Source organism: Idiotropiscis lumnitzeri, chromosome 4 (assembly GCF_059441095.1).
Source record: "Idiotropiscis lumnitzeri isolate Australia: NSW breed Sydney's pygmy pipehorse chromosome 4, RoL_Ilum_1.0, whole genome shotgun sequence".
Classification (NCBI taxonomy): Eukaryota; Metazoa; Chordata; class Actinopteri; order Syngnathiformes; family Syngnathidae; genus Idiotropiscis; species Idiotropiscis lumnitzeri.
In genome coordinates this window covers 14,074,577-14,091,158 of record NC_142394.1, presented here as the reverse complement: position 1 = coordinate 14,091,158, position 16,582 = coordinate 14,074,577, and positions in this window count along the sequence as shown.

The following is a 16,582-nucleotide window of genomic DNA, read 5'->3' as shown; positions in this document are numbered from 1 at the left end:
TTGACTCGTATATCAAATCAATATTTTCCATTGAAATGAAATTGAATCCATTAATTCGTTCCATCCTCCTGTAAGCACCAACATTTTAGATGTTTTTAAAAGGAAATGTAACACACCATTACATCAGTGACAGAAGACCTCCACGACAAATAGAAGCATGTGAGACAATAATTTATGCAGCATGTAAAAACTGACCATATGTGCCACCATAAGAGAATTGGTGATTCTTGAACCTGCTCGCTGAGGGAATTTGATTGGCCTTCTGTTGTTAATCTGCAGTTCTTTTAGAGGTGGTGTCAGATGGCACATATTCTGGCTTCCTGCTGGATAAAATATGTGAGTGTGCATATAAAGATGGCGTTATCATCCAAACCGAGTGAACCTAGCTTGTAGATCAGAGGAAGCAGCTGCTTCAAGGGGGGAACGCTCATTCCGTCTCCTGCTGATCTTAATATTGCCTGAGCTAATGCTCAGTGATTCTTCTCCTGGGAGGTTCACCCAACTAAGTCAGGTAGCCCAACATAGAGGAGGTGTGTCAGAAGCAATAGACGTAGGTCCAAGAAAAACTCCTCCACAGTTTCGTCATCAGGGCCACGTTCACATCTTGAAAAACGCATCGGGCGAAACTCTGAAGTCAAAGGTGGTAACTTTTATAATTTTGGGGAAAATATTTACTTACTTTATGATCGCAATCAGTGTTAAGTAATAACACATTTATAATACAAATATCTGACGCAATGTTTTGTTTTGTTTTTTAATTACAATCCTCAAAAACTGTAGTTGTTATTCCACCAAAATATTTTGGGTGTCGGTAGTGTGCTTTAAAATGGTCTCTGACTGTCAAAACAAATTAAGAACAAGAAGGCATTGCTGACATCTGTGGACGAGGAATGCTCAAGGTAGAAACAATGCCTTCAATAAAGCCTTGCACTTTCTTAACTGCGTGTGCATTCGACTGTGTAGAAAACGCAAAGAAAGCACGTTGGGTCTATTTTGTAGGTACACAACTCCTTTTGTAACACACAATAGGCTCTTTGTGCAAGGAGGGGGAAAGCACTCAAAAACTCTTTCAGCCAGTTGTTTAAACAAAGTCGCAAAAACGGCCACATCTGACAAACTGATTAAATTGTCTGCGTGATGTTTCCCTGGAAATAATCTGTCAAAAAGTGAAATTAAGCATATATTCCTCGCCGGGTTCCAAATTGTGCTTGACACATCTTTATGTGCCAATAATTGCACTGAGATTGGTGTGCCAACGGTAGCCTCCAGCATATAGAGTTCGGCACATGATTGGAAGGTTATTGGTTTTAACCACTGACACTGCAGTACCTCCCTCCAAGGCGGAAGAGAACAAGCTACATGCATCTCTTCCACCACCGCTTGTCAGAGTGCCCCTGAGCAAGGCAATTAAAAAACATGTACTCTGTGCTCTAGCCAGAACCCGCCAACGACCAGGCAGGAATTTTAAACATTGCACAGTAATGAAGCAGTTGGGTTGAACAGACAACTGTCACCATTGGGGATGACTAAATGCATCTGTAAATCAATATTTGTTACAATGTTAATTAGGGTTTTGTCTCCACTCCTACCCAGCCTTTGCTGAAACGATTGACTCGCACCCATTCAAATCTAAATAAAGCCCAGTCAGTCTCTGCTTGTCTGTACCAGCAGAGGCAGTAGCAAATATAACCCCAAAACACATCTTAATTGCTCTGAAATTCCTCACACCATTGAGCCTCATTTGTGTGTTCAGGGGAAAGATCAGTTTTGCCTAATGCATTGCACTCTACACGTCTTTCCTCTGTTCTCTGCTGGCAGGAAGAGAGCGAGAGAGTAATAGAGCAAACCCATCTGTTCACCCGTCAGACCTTTTCTCCTCACAATTCATGGCATGTCTGTTTGTTGAAGTGCCTTCCCTCCAGCAGCAGACGGCCCCGAGAGACGCTGCACTAGTGGACAATTCGTCGTATAGCTGGCAAAAGATGATCTGTTATGATAGTTTGCCTGGATATGGTTTGTGGTTGGTGTGAGGCTGGTCTCATTGTGGATATAACATTTTTAAAATAAAACAATCAAGATGTCCCTGACGTGTAGTCTTTCAGGGGTGACTTTAACAAAAAATACGCCATTTGTCAGAATTCCCTTACATGGATTTTATGACAAATGTCACCACCAAATTTCTAACAAGTTGAGTCATTACTTGGTTCAAGTTCAAGTCTTTGTCACTTGCCTCAAAAAATTCAAATGAACTACAACTTTAGAGTGTGAAATAATTAAAAAAAAAAAAATTCTAGTTATTATCGCACAACACTTCCTTTGTCCTGGGTCACTTTTTCAAGCAGGAAGGGGAGGGTCATCTTGATTGGAGCCACCTGGCTCACCCAATATACATGTGTGCTCATTAATCACTCTGGCTCTCTGCCCTCAGATAACACTCCTTGAATTGTTTGTTCCTCGTTTTGTTTGCTTGTTGCATTCACACATCAATGCACGTACACTTAATTCATCCTTGCACTTTAGTTATTTACACGCTCACATGCCCATACACCGTTTTATTGCTTACATTTATTTATCCTTTAGAATAAATCATTCAATTGGCCTTAAGTTTTTGTTTGCATCTTCAAGTTTTTTTTGCCACAGGCTTTGAGCGTAAACTTTGCATACGTGTTTACTGCTACTAATGCATCCAACACTGATGAAAATTTAAATATGTTGTAGGTATAGGTGGGCGTGAACATGTGTAATTGTCATCTTTATAATCTACATAGGCTGTTTTTGGTGCCAATCTGTTTCCCAAATCTATTACTGTGAGTTATAAGGTATATTCTTTGGCTGCAGCTTTCGCTTCACATTAGGGCACACAAACTCATTAGCTGTTTAGATAATGCTAATGACACAAAATAATACTGCAATCACAAAGGGACATGCAGGTTTTAGAATAGGGGAAGGAAGGGCTGGCTCTGATTAATAACTTATCTCATGAGGGGCAGTTGCCTGACTTCCTGATCCCACGGCAGACGGCGGTACAGCGCTGTTGTTTCTACCCAACTATCGTTTCGATCTGCCTATTTGTTTTATCAAAAACTCAAAGACAATTTTCGTATATTATAATTTCATGTGGATATAGCATCAGTTATAAGCATTCCAAGACCGTGGGAGATTAAATACCATCCTGGATACTTTTCTTTCCCTGACGATGCTGCAAAGCCTCAGAGCCTCGTCTAAGAATTCCTTACACTTTACTGCATGCTTTGGCTACTGACTGTTATCGCAGACATCTCTCCTTGAGATTCCATTTGTTAAGACTGGCTATAGTATACTCTGTCATAGTCAAGTGGAAACATCATGACAGTCAATAAAAACAAAACGAATAAAAGCAGTGTCTTGAAGCCTCGGCCAATTGTGGATGTCAACAAAACTCCATCTCTTCACTTATGATACTGTTCCTGTGAGGACTGTGAGAGAGATGCATCGAAAATAAAACGGCAAGAGTAAATGTCAGGTGTAAACAACACACAGTAATGAAGATGGCCAAGAACAACATTGTCTGTCAGCACTCCACAAGTCCTTTATGACTAATTTATAGTTCAAGAGTGGCTCATCAGAGAGTAGCGCAGAGCACGCTGTGTTTTTCCACTTTATTGTCAGACATGTCACAATTGTTCTCAGCGATTATCAGAGCACCTTGACAGTGAATTAGTAGTTATTAGTGGAATGAAGCTCTCGGCAGAGGATGGAAGGTTGCATCAACGACATTTTGCACTTTCTAGCAATCTGTAATTTGGGCAATGTCAAAGCGTTTCAAGAGCAGGGTAATATTGATTAATTATGAAAAATCTTTGTGACTCACAGAGAAAAGCCTCAGTATTGAATTTTAAATTTTAATATACTCGGCCCGAGTTTATTGTGCCATAAGAGCCGTGCAAATGTTCACACATGATATGACTAGAGCCCTGCAAATTTCTCTCTCATTACCATATCAGATTGATAGTAGCCTATATTGAATCATATGCTCTGCTTAATATGCAGTTTACTGCCGTATACGTCTGCATGCCAATAGGTAATGTAATAAGAGTCCTTGGGAATAGCTTAATTGAAACGATAACTCAATTTTGTAATGCAATAATGTCTCTGTGCTCTTGCACAACAGGGTGTCATAAAATATTTTTTTTCCAACTTTAAAAGCACACTGCTCCCACGAGTGCATACATAATGTGCACATTATTAAATCGGTTGATTTAATGACCGAACTAGGCAATCACATGTAGTATCTTCTAATCGGCACGTGGAACCGATAATGGTAATTGCTCATTTGTAGCCAGATTGCCATCACTTACCTCAAGATTACCATCACCAAATATAATTTATCGGTATTTATTGGTGGATGTGTAATGTCACAATACATCTATTATATTTAACTGCAGCATATGTCATGATAATCGGAGAATGGATGTAGAATGGGACTCACCCGTTTCTTTGACATTTAACGAAATGCCACATTTTGCATGAAATTGGAAATGTTAGAGGCGGGAATCACAGAGACAATCAAAATACAGTGTTTACCAATGATGATAATAATATCACGATACTACATCAAGAAATAATTTATTTATATTTATATTGGTGGGGGAACAACATGGCATCAGTATCTACAGTACACTGAACATTTTCACTCCATGCTGTACTGTTCATTGTGGGTCTTTTTTCAAGAGGAACATTTTTGTTTTACTCTTATCGTCCAAAAAAAGAGAATAAGTAAAGCTGAAAGGCTATAATTGGATGCATCCATATTTAGTTAGTTCAAGAATGTCCGTTGGGTTTATTTGAACGAAACAGACACATTCATGAACACTCCAGCTGCTGCAGCGGCTTAACGCAATATACAATTTTTTGTTGTTGTTTTTTTTATTTTTTATTATTTTGCGCCAACCTCGAGCCCGCCGAATAATGCGCGTTTAAATGAAGTAATCATTTTTACTGGAGACATCAGTCACAGGAAGATAGCAGCTAGGTATATCACTTCCCACCAGATGGTCATGGCTGTCAAGCATCAACCAATCAGGAGGCCGCAATTGGCCACAGTGGTCCGTGTTGTGATTAAATAGTTCCAAGGACGACAGTGGCACACAGGAAAGCTCTTTGACCAGACTGATACTCATCTCTGGATACTGATTGGAAGTTATGTTTCTCTCTCACAGTGTGTCTGGATTTGTTATGTTTTTCGTTCCCACCTGCACCCACAGGCTCACTTACTTTTTTGTGTGTGTGTGTGTCATGAATACTGAAAAATTCAACTTGACTCTTACTCAACTCGGTTCCAAATTATAAAAAGTAGATAAGGGAGCTGGGTGTGAATATAATTCATATAATATTTAAACATTCAAAATCACAAAGAAAAATGTGGACAATATGAATCAAGACTTGGACAAAATATAGTACTTAACAAGAGCAGCTTACTGACCTCGTAACTTCTATTGCATATAAATACGCTGTTGTGGATTATTAATGTGGTGTGAAGAAAATCACTTTTTAGTTTTCTAAAAAAAAAATAAACAAAATATGGAGATCAGAGGCAAAGGCTGCAAAAATAATAATAATAATAATGCAAAGAGACTGATTAAAACCAAATTCCTAATGGCTTGACTTCCCTGAGTCTGAAAGTTCTAAGTTCACAAACACAAAAATACAAAGACACGCACACGCACACAGGCTTTGGATTGATCAAGTCCAAATGAAGATATGTATGCCAACTGTCAAGTATTTTGAGCCAATCAGAAAGCTGAAAAAGCTACAGCATCCAGCTTGATGGATTAGTATTTTTACATTATCTCTTAATTAAATAGTACAATAAAGTCTGTTAAGAAGATGCCCTTTACAGTTCACTGAGGTGCGGTGAGGTTCACGAATGGCAGGGCACTGGCTCTTCAGGAGAAAAAAAATACTAAAAGATTTTCCTGTATTTCATTGTTGACCTTCATTGAAAATTGTTTAAAATATGCTCAAAACTCAATTTTGGAGTATTTGTTTTCGAACACTGCCTTACTAAGACTGGGAAGCACCCCTGGGCTAACCATTAGCCACGTTAGCCGCTACGGTGAACCCTGTGTTTGTGTTAAATAAAGAAATAGCACCCGTAACAGAGACAACGCCTTATAATGCGGTGCACCTTATGGTTGTGAAAATACAGTACTCAATTTCATAGGAGAAATATAATAGTCTAATGGATTGGGGGTAATTTTGGGGGGTATATTTTGCTGCAAACAAGAGACAATCAATAAATACTTGTACAAGCATTTGACATATAAACAAGAAGCATTGTGCTGAGAACTGGTTACTATATATTTATTTGCAAAGGCTAGTTCTATTATTTTAAATGGCAATATTTTGCATAAAAATAGTATTACCGCAACAGTGATATGTGTTCGATGACCAACAACATTCAATCTTCTCCATCAAGAGTGACCCCTTTTGCTTTCAACCATTTCTCATGTTTGAATTGAAATGTCAGAGCAATGAAGCCCGCCCCCTTACAGTAGTCACAAAAGGAAAATAAATATTGCCCTTTAAAGTATGTGGATTAACATAATGGTTCGTGGGTCCGTAATGTGAAAAGCAACCGACAGTATGGAGAGCATTTTACATAAGAGTTCAGGCATATTTTGGAGCAGATTCCATCACAATAACACATTGAACACTGTAAATGATGTGAGGTCATCGGTGCCAGGCTGCACAGATTAAATGATTGCAACATCAAATATCAGTGAATATATTCAGCATCACGTGGTTTGGAAGATAACTCTTTCCAAAATCATTTCTGGCGGCTCTTCAGTGACGTGATTGAGGCTTCTGTCGGTTGCGTTAACCTCCATAAGGACCCTGCTTAATGTTTTAGCTGCGATAAATAGCATTAGCCTTGGACAGCTTAAGAGGTCAGACTAATGCGTGTTATTGAAAATCAGTTTCAAGATGATAGCCACGTGGGGGGGAATATAAGCACAGAGTACTCATCTTATCTGTGAACCTGGGGTGTTTAATGGGCTGTTCATAGTATTATCGCTAGACTCAGCAGATGTTCAGTTCCGAAACATATGTTAAGGCTTTAAGCCTGCTGTAAACACCAACAGTGGACAGAGTCGATCAGTGGCGCCACAGCCTACTACTTTCAATATAGTGCTAAGCCACTTTTATCAGGACTCTCCACTCTCCCAACACACTCATCACATTTTAGCATGAAAGGAGCAAGGAAACTGCTCACACAGAACATCGTCATTTAAGGCAATGGGTCCTAACCACTTGCCGTGCCATGAGAATGATCCATTTTCACAGAATTGGTCCAAAAGCTTTAAGAAAAAGAAAATCAAATAGCATATCCTTTGGTCATCTTTGTTTATCTATGCCAATGACATATAGACAGACAAAACAATTCAAAGTTCTTCCACTACATAGTCGAAGGTGCAATTAATCTGTCTATCCACCATTAACCTGTCATATCAACACCATACAACAGAATATATTGCAGCTGTGTGTTCAAATAAATATTCACAGATTTCTCACAGGGTCAGTACATTTGTGAATAAATTGAAACAAAGGGGCTGCCTGAATTATGCATTCTGCTCTTCACACCTGGGTGTGGTCTTGAACACCACATTCGTTCATTTTTTAACATTAACAGATCAGCCTGCATAAATGTGCATTTCATTATTAATAAGTATAATATACAGCAAGTCAAAATATTTGCACATTCTATTTTTCATAAACCAATTAATTGTTTTTCAATCACTTTTTCATTAATAAATTATTTATAAAATATTGCACAGATGGAAGGCCAAAACGTCTACAAATAAAGACCTCAACCCAATTGACACTTTCCCCATCTGCTGTTGAGTATAAAATGCTCCCATGCAGAAATATAGTAATGCTGTGTACATCTGACTTCATGGATGTCGAGTAAAATCATAAGTGACAGTAGTCTTTGCGGTGTTTTGGCACGTCTTAAATACTGAGTGCGGAAATGTGATAGTCCATCGGCAGCTGGACCTTGAGATTAATAATTAATTTAAAAATGTAATACATTTATTTGAGGATGCCTCATTGGGTCATTTTATTTTTTAAGTGGAAGAGGATCTAGGGAGGATGGAATCAAATTAATATCATCATATGACGGACCCTCCGTCTAAAATAAATTGCACAAAATCCAAATTTTGGGCATAATCACTTTTCATCGACACGCTGCACACACCATGTGTAAACAAGGTATGAACTTAAAGTTTGATAAATGTCCACCAATAAACAAGGGGTGAGTTTATTTCTGTGCTCTTGCTTAATTGTCAGGCTCTAAACATTTTGTGGCATTTATCTGTTTCGGTCCAACCATGAACTGAGCCGCTTCTCCTCACAGGGGCCACGGGGGCTCCCTGTCGTTTACCGTGCCATCTGGATCTGTTTCACTTTAACATATTTTGACAGGCTGGCATAGAAGGAAATAATAAAAATACAGCATTTCAACAAATCTACTTGTTGTAATTAGTGGATGCTTTCCACCTGTTCTCGTCAACGAGCCGGTCCAGCTAAATAAAAATGGGCTTTTCTTTTAATGCTGGCCAGGAATATGTTTGAAGCTCTTCACAGTTGTAGGTGAGCAAGGTAAACAAACAGTGAAAAAAGATACACTTGCGCCAATATTCTCCGCTAATATCACAACTGAAACGCTGTTATCGCCGACTCACAGTGCCTCTTTGATCAACTCAAAGTCTGTTCTGTGGTTGTCTCACACTGTGGTTTGAGGACCCTGCTCTACAGTAGATTAATAAGATCACAAGCACCAGTCAGGGAGAGATGGGTCTGGCTTGAGAGCTGAGCCTTTATGTCCATATAGTTAAATGCCAAAGTTGGCATCCTGCATGAGACTGTTGTTCAAAAAAGAAAAAAACTTTGTGACCATGGCTGTTTAAATACATTTAAGCGCTTTCTGGGAATCTCTTTTACAATATATGATCAGTTTGTGTGACACCTTGTAACTGTTTTCGGGATTTTTTCCCCAAAGAAATAATTCAAGCAACTGCTAACACAACTGGATTTTGTCTGAGGGATTTGAAGACCAATTAAGCTTGTGGTATACATTCCAAATCAGAATGACTGAGCGCAGACCTCTGCCAAGGATGAAGAATCCTAAAAGGATCAACACACAATCTGACATCCTCAGCGATACCTAGCACATTGCATATAATGCATTTTTTTAAGCTTGTCATATTAGATTTTTGTTGCATGCACCACATGCGCAAGTCTGCATGCTAGTTAATAGATTAATTCAGTGCTTTGGTGATGAAGTTCTACCTTCACACCAGGAAAGAAAAACACAATGCGTTGTCTTACCATCTGTGGACTTTTTTATTATTATTATTATTATTATTAATAATAATAATAATAATTATGATTATTATTATTTATTTGAACCCAATGAGAGGGCAAACACTAGCTTTCGAAAAAAATTAAAGTATGCTATTATTACCGATTAATTAATAACCTGTGTTTTACCCAGTCTAAAAAAGAACAAACTTGAACAGAAGCAGCAGTTGGTCCGATGATAAACATTGTGGATTTCCAGTTCAGATAAAACACATATGGCAAAATTTCCATAAGGTTTACCTCTGTTCACAAGCTTTCCCACTTTTCTAATCCATGCCCTTTAACAGGGAAAAGTCAAATTTATGAAATAATGTATCCATGTGGTGATCAATACAGTTTCCTTGCAAGATTTTGGGATCACATAATTGGCACAAATATCTTTAGCTAGAAGATGTGAACCTGTATTTCTGTGTTGTGTACAACATTTTTTTCTTTTTTTCCCTTTGTCAAAATGCAGCGGGACTATGGCCTGGGCCAAGGCTAAAAACATTGTGGGAGCTATTTTTTCCAGATTTTCATCAGAGGTGAACACTCCTTAAGGCACTACATCGTCTTCCAAGCAAAGTATTTGTGAAGGGTAAAGCATTACTTAGCAACTTGGCAAAGAAAGCACGTGTGTACAGATGAAAAGTAGCTCCTCCGCAAATTATATACATCAAGGACAGCGCAAATGTAGCACTCGTCATCCCTTCATTACATTGATTCGAGCTGCATGTAAAACTGCTCCCCCCCCCTTCCGTATTTGGCATAATCACTTCCACTCTGTCCTTCACCATTGGAGTCATGATCAACATCTACTTCTCATTTCAGAAATGGTTCTCAACAAAAAACCTTTTAGTCCAGACACAAAATTTTACAATAGGAATAATAGAGCATATCCAATATTCAGAAAGTGTGCTCTTTTATTGTGACACTAAGATTTGCAACTAAGGGTTAAGCTAGTATCATTTTTTTTTAGTAGATGATAATTAAAAAAATAACTCAAACTAAAATGAAAAAAATAACAAAAACAGTTACGTAAATTAAATTAAAAAAAAATAAAACACAAAACTCACTGAAACTACATTTTACATTTACAAAACCTAGAAAAAAAACTAAAATTAACTAATAGCCAAAATGCCAGATAGATAGATATATAGTCCACTGCACAACCTGGTTTAATAATTCTCAGCATTAATTCAAGCCACAAACCCAATTTAGAAATTGTTCACTTGGCTAACAAGGCATCCTAGCTTTATTATAATTAGGGCGTATGCATGCATGCATGCCTACATCTAACTTTAAAAGCAGTATCATGCACCACGCTTATTGCAATTCAATGTCTGTGGACTGTTAAAACTGCAAACTGTACCCTGTATTATCAAAATGCTTTAAAATGTTTTTTTACTTCAAAATACGTACCATGGCCTTTTTTCAAATGTTGTACAGAAGTAAAACACTTGAAGAAAATGAAAACTAATATTAAAAACAAAAAGTTAGACTAATAAAAACTAACAAAGCCCCCTGAAAACTTATTAAAACTAACTAAATAAAAAAAAAAAAAGTCAAAATGATATAAAAATTAACTAAAATTCCCAAAACCCCGGGGATTTTATTTGTTGATTATTTTACTTTTTTTTTTTAATTATATTTGTATTTCCCGGCCGGTCCTGGCCATCACGGCCACCAACGGCCTTCTGCGCTGCATATTAGGGGGTCTTGGTAACATTGTTTGTCCGTGAACCAAAACCGTTTTCATATACAAGCCCTTAGTCCGATATAACTTCTGCGCATGGTGCCACCTCGGTGGTGCAATTTCAAGCACACCAATTGCTTATGCATTGAGTTCAGAAACTTTAAAAGAGCCCAGAGTAATGTTTTGATTTCTTCTTTTAATTTTCAACAAAGCTGATAAAAACAATGTACTTGGTTCCTTACACTGGAAAAGAAGTCTAGTGAGGACATTTTCCTTTGTGCAGGCAGATAGTGTCCACCGGATACTGCAAATCAGTAAATTATAGTTTCAACTGATAAAAATATTTGAATTTAGGCTTTTAATTGTGGGTATCTACAGTACATATTACTGTGCAAAAGTCATTACCAACTACTACTGGCTTAGTTTTGATCAGGTTTTATTTTGACACTGAGAGTAACTAATAGGAATTTGTGAGAACCACAACAACTATTATAATACATTTTTAGGGGAATTTGGATAATGTATTTCTGCTTTAGACCTCCATTTCATTTGGACTGAATGTGATGCACAATGCGATTGCCCTCTCTTTGTTTTGATGAATCAAGTCTTGTTTTACCTTTTATACATTACAAGCTGAGGAAAGGTAGAGGAACATAAATGACTTAGAAAAGCTTGTTTGTCATTGAAAGCCATTTTTTACGTTGACACAGAAGTTGTCATTTTGTCCACTTCAACATACCAAGACATTAAATATACACATAAAATAAACGGTTTGTGTTGAGGATATCTGGAATCTGTTGCTTTTAAACATTTTATTGCTATCTATCTATGTGTCTGGCAGCCCGTCCGTCCATCTGTCAAAGAATTTGTGCGTTTGTGTTTAGCGCTTTCTAATGTATTACTTCAAATGTATTACTTTTTAAATTCTAGGGTGTGTTTTTTCAGCACATTTATTATTATTATTACTGTGCCTTCAGAGCCCAGAGAGCAATTTGTGCGTGTACTATTGAAGCCCCCTTTCTTCGTTTGCCAATTATTAAAGCCGTTTTCCCCTTGAGAGAGAATGACCACATGGTTTCGGCGGTTACATCCACTTCACCAACAGACCTTTTATGATTTCTTTCTAGGCATCACCTCTTAATTACGTTTAGAGTACAAATTCTGAACATCTCAGTCAAAATGACATCCGGCTTTGGTCTGCCCTAATCATAAGGGTGGGCTGCAAGTAGCAAAAATATATAGTATATAGCCCCAAGGGTGTGCTCCAACGGAGAGAGCTGGAATGACGCAACGCCAAAGAAACATCTCGGGATAACAAGTAACCACCTCCAAACTGCTCTTCAGGTAGTTAATATTACATGAAGGATCGCAGCGATGTTGATGCGACAACCTTATAAAAGGACAAGTGTGTGACTGCTCCCATTCTCTTTATAAAAGCTTCTGTTCCCCATAAAAATTGGCTGCACTCAGAGGAAAATATTACCTTTTGCGAGACACACCTAGCATGACCCAGAAACGGAAGCAGATGGATGGTCATGATTGATTTTCATGTGCACCTGTTCCCCATTCAACAGGCTTATGACGACACTCACATAATTGCTAACACTAGGAAGAGTTTGTTGTTCTTAGAGACTTTTACATGTTCCGAGTGGATCTCCAGGATAATACATACTGATTACCATTTGTCACATTAACAGTAACAAATTGACTTCTTCAGATGTAAAGATATTCAAGTTGCTACATGGTAAGTATGGTAATATGGCCCATACAAGCAGAGCCAACTCTTGATATATCCCGCTTGTTCATTAAAATACTATTAAAATGCAAAATAGTCCCAAGCAAACTTTTGCATCGCCTAGCAATTGTAGGTCATAGCCTTTTTTTCTTTTTTTTTTGCTTTCAAGTATGTATAGTCAAACTCTGATGTATACCTTTTGTTCTTTCAATGCTAACACCATCATTTGAACCAAGTTTACTTGAAACATAAAAGTAACAAGTGGTGGCGGCTGCTATCGGACATTTTGAAGCGAACCTGATAATTGGTTTAAGATTTGGATTATTTAATTTTTTTCACATTATTTTGGGGAAGTATGATGATCTAACGTCAGCCTGATATTCAAGTTATTAGCATGTCTTTCTCACAGTTCCATTCATGGATTTTCCCTGGGTGGTCTGACTTCCTCCTAAATTTAAAAAACACATTTGTTAGGTTTATTGAAGACTCCAGGGCGGCACGATGGCCTCACAGTGAGAGACAGCATCGGGCGTGGCTTCAATCCCAGCTCCGGCCATCCTGTGTGGAGTTTGCATGTTCTCCCCGTGCCTGCGTGGGTTTCCTCCGGGTACTCCGGTTTCCTCCCACATTCCAAAAACATGCATGGCAGGCTGATTGAACACTGTAAAATTGCCCCTAGGTATGAGTGTGAGTGCGGATGGTTGTTTGTCTCTGTGTGCCCTGCAATTGGCTGGCAACCAGTTCAGGGTGTCCCCCGCCTACTGCCCGAAGATAGCTGGGATAGGCTCCAGCACCCCCGCGACCCTATTGAGGAGAAGCGATACAGATGATGGATGGATGGATGGATGAAGACTCCAAAGAGTCCATTGGTGTGAATGACTGTGTGACTACTATGTACCTTGTGGTTGACTGGCAACCAGTCTAAGGTGCACCCACCTATTAGTCTAGTATATAGCTGATACCTTTTTCCAACTTCGGTGTACTTGGTCAAAATCCTGTGTAGTAATTTGAGTGTGCTGCTTTTATGGCACGTTCTTTCATAAAGGGTGAAGAAGTTGAAGCACTTCACCGAGGCTTCTCCATCATACACTCCATGTTTGAGTGCTTCACCACTGTGCCACTACTTAGACCTGCATTCAGGTGGTCTAATGTTTAACTTTCATTCATCCACCAAATTGTCCGGCGCACTGGGATTGTGTAAAAGTAAACATCCTTGGTCCGCCGGAATGCCCAGCATGGCATAGCGCAGTCTGTAAAATTCTCCAAAACGTTAAAGGAGGCCTGCACCTGCATGAAAATCAAGATGTCCTAGAATGAAATGCTGTCTTCAAATATATCTACATTCGCTTCCTTTTAATCAATTAATTTAATCAATTGGGAGTTCAATATTCACTTCTTTTAGGTGTCATGGACAAGTGTCCAAATACTCAACAGTGTATTTAGTGAGTGCATGTGCTCTACTAATCAGCTTCCATCTCATTACAGTGTGATGAGACTCACATTAATGAAAATAAAAACACGGAGAAAAAGGAGAAAAAATTAATATAAATGACTGCGGTAGTGTAATAAATTTACTTTAATTAAAATCCAGCTTGATATACGTTTTATCTTGTGGAAAGGCTGTTTTTGGCTGCCCTCGCTGCTACATGGAAGCGCTCCTCAAATCTGCTGACAGCGCTTAACTTTATAATGACTATTTTGCCAGGCTTTGGAATGTAAAGGATGTATGCTGGGCTCGCCTCACGGGACAAAGTTACTGATTGGATCCCCTGCACAGAAATTGCCTCTTTGACCCAAAGCCTGCTTGCTTGATACGGAAATGCACACCATGCTGCTAGTTTTACCATCATTCAGTTCATTCTCAATGACAGTTTTAATGAGGCCGACTTTCCCCTGGTGTTCGGCGAACACTCCATCTTTAAACTTTCAGATGTCAAACCATTTTGACAATAAAGACAGTTGTACCTATTTTTAACATTAACTCCTGGATAATGAACACCATTGCTGAACTAATTGCAGATGAATTGTTTGTGTTATCCCAGTAAAGTAAACATAAAAAAAGACTCAGATTAAGTACATTTGGTTACCATTTCAAGACTTCTGAATGTGTTACCATTTAGTATTGGGCACAGACAGGCTGGAGAGGGAATGGGAACCAGTGTAGCCAACTTAAAAAACTCCTAAATATAGTTTGGAACTTTTCAGACATCCAAAATCCAACCCTTTTCCAATCCAACCCAAAGAAGAAACAACAAATCAAGTGAATTTCGACACTCCGCTAGTATTCCTCCAACATTGCACTGTAAATTTTATCATATTTGCCTTTCTATCAAATATCCTTTCAAATTCAGATTGCACATGCGGTAGAAAGCATTATCCATCTTTTTTTTATGTTCGCATATTGGAGTTTAGAGGATTGGTGAAAAAGTCAGTGAAAACAACTCTCACTCTCAACCTGCTATCTGTATTCCAGATGTTTTTATCTCTTCACACTGCAAGTGGAACTGTGAAAAGGAGTCAACACGTGAGGTGTGTCAGAAAAGTTCCAGGACTGCATACACTATAGAGTTCAAATTTAAACCCTTAAAGAATCCAACCCCATGAGTCTTTTGCACTTGTCTGACTTTTTCTGCCATGGTTTCATTTAATCCTGGAAGAATATCAGTGCCATCTTGATATTGCCCACATTTTTAAAGCAAGTGTCCTTGATGACTCTCTTGGGAAAGAGGGAAAAAGATCACACGGAGCCAGGTCAGATGAACAGGGACTATTGCTCCAGTACGGGATTGTTCTTCTGAACCAGGAACTGTCGGATGCTCAGGGCCTTCCGGTGTGGAATTTGCATGGTCTCACCGTTCCTGCGTGGATTTTCACCGGGTTCTCCGGTTTTCTCTCACATTCCAAAAGCATGCATGATGGGTTAATAGAAGATTGTCCAACTTGTGAGTATGTATGGTTGTTTGTCTGTGTGAGCCCTCCAATTGGCTGGCAAGCAGTTCAGTGTGTACCCCGCAAACTGCCAAAAGACAGCTGGGCGAGGTTCCAGATCGCCTGCCTGATAAGATAAGATAATGGAAGGATGATTATAATTCGGTCAATACATTTACTTCTACAAGTACTTACTTCTACACTATTCCAAGTGACTGTCCCACCCTGGTGTCATTTATATAAATTAAATCCAGTGTCCTCCGCCATACAATTTTTGTCTGCCTGCACCTCGATCAAATACACCAAAATCGTGTTACACCACCCGCGCTACCTTTGAGACCTGTTTTTACAGAGTATAAAATCTAGTCTACTTTTTGTTACCAAATTTGCAGAGGGGCTTAGCCGGAGCGCTCAAATTTTGAGACAACTCCGTGTGCAACATGTCCAGTAGATTTTGCACATTGTCCGGTCGACATGCGCTGGCACCGAAATGAAGTCACGCCTGTTTATATGCCGAGCGCACCGGCAGCAGTCTATCAAAATCGGGCCCAATATTTTACTTTTTATAGATGGTGTCTGATTTGTTGATAACCTCTTGTACATCCATTCTATATTTGACATTTGACCATAATGCCAAATAGTGCACGGGACTCTCAGGTTTAAAGGCTCTTATCATTAAAGATTATCTCAGTCATAAATGATCTCTTTCTTTTTCTTCCTTTGAAGAGGTTGAGCAAAAAGTAATGAGAAATAGTTTAAATCCCCCCTCGGGGAATAATAAATAGCCAGTGTAGATAAGTTTGACCTGCTACCTGGATTTCTTTTTTAAGGAGACAGGT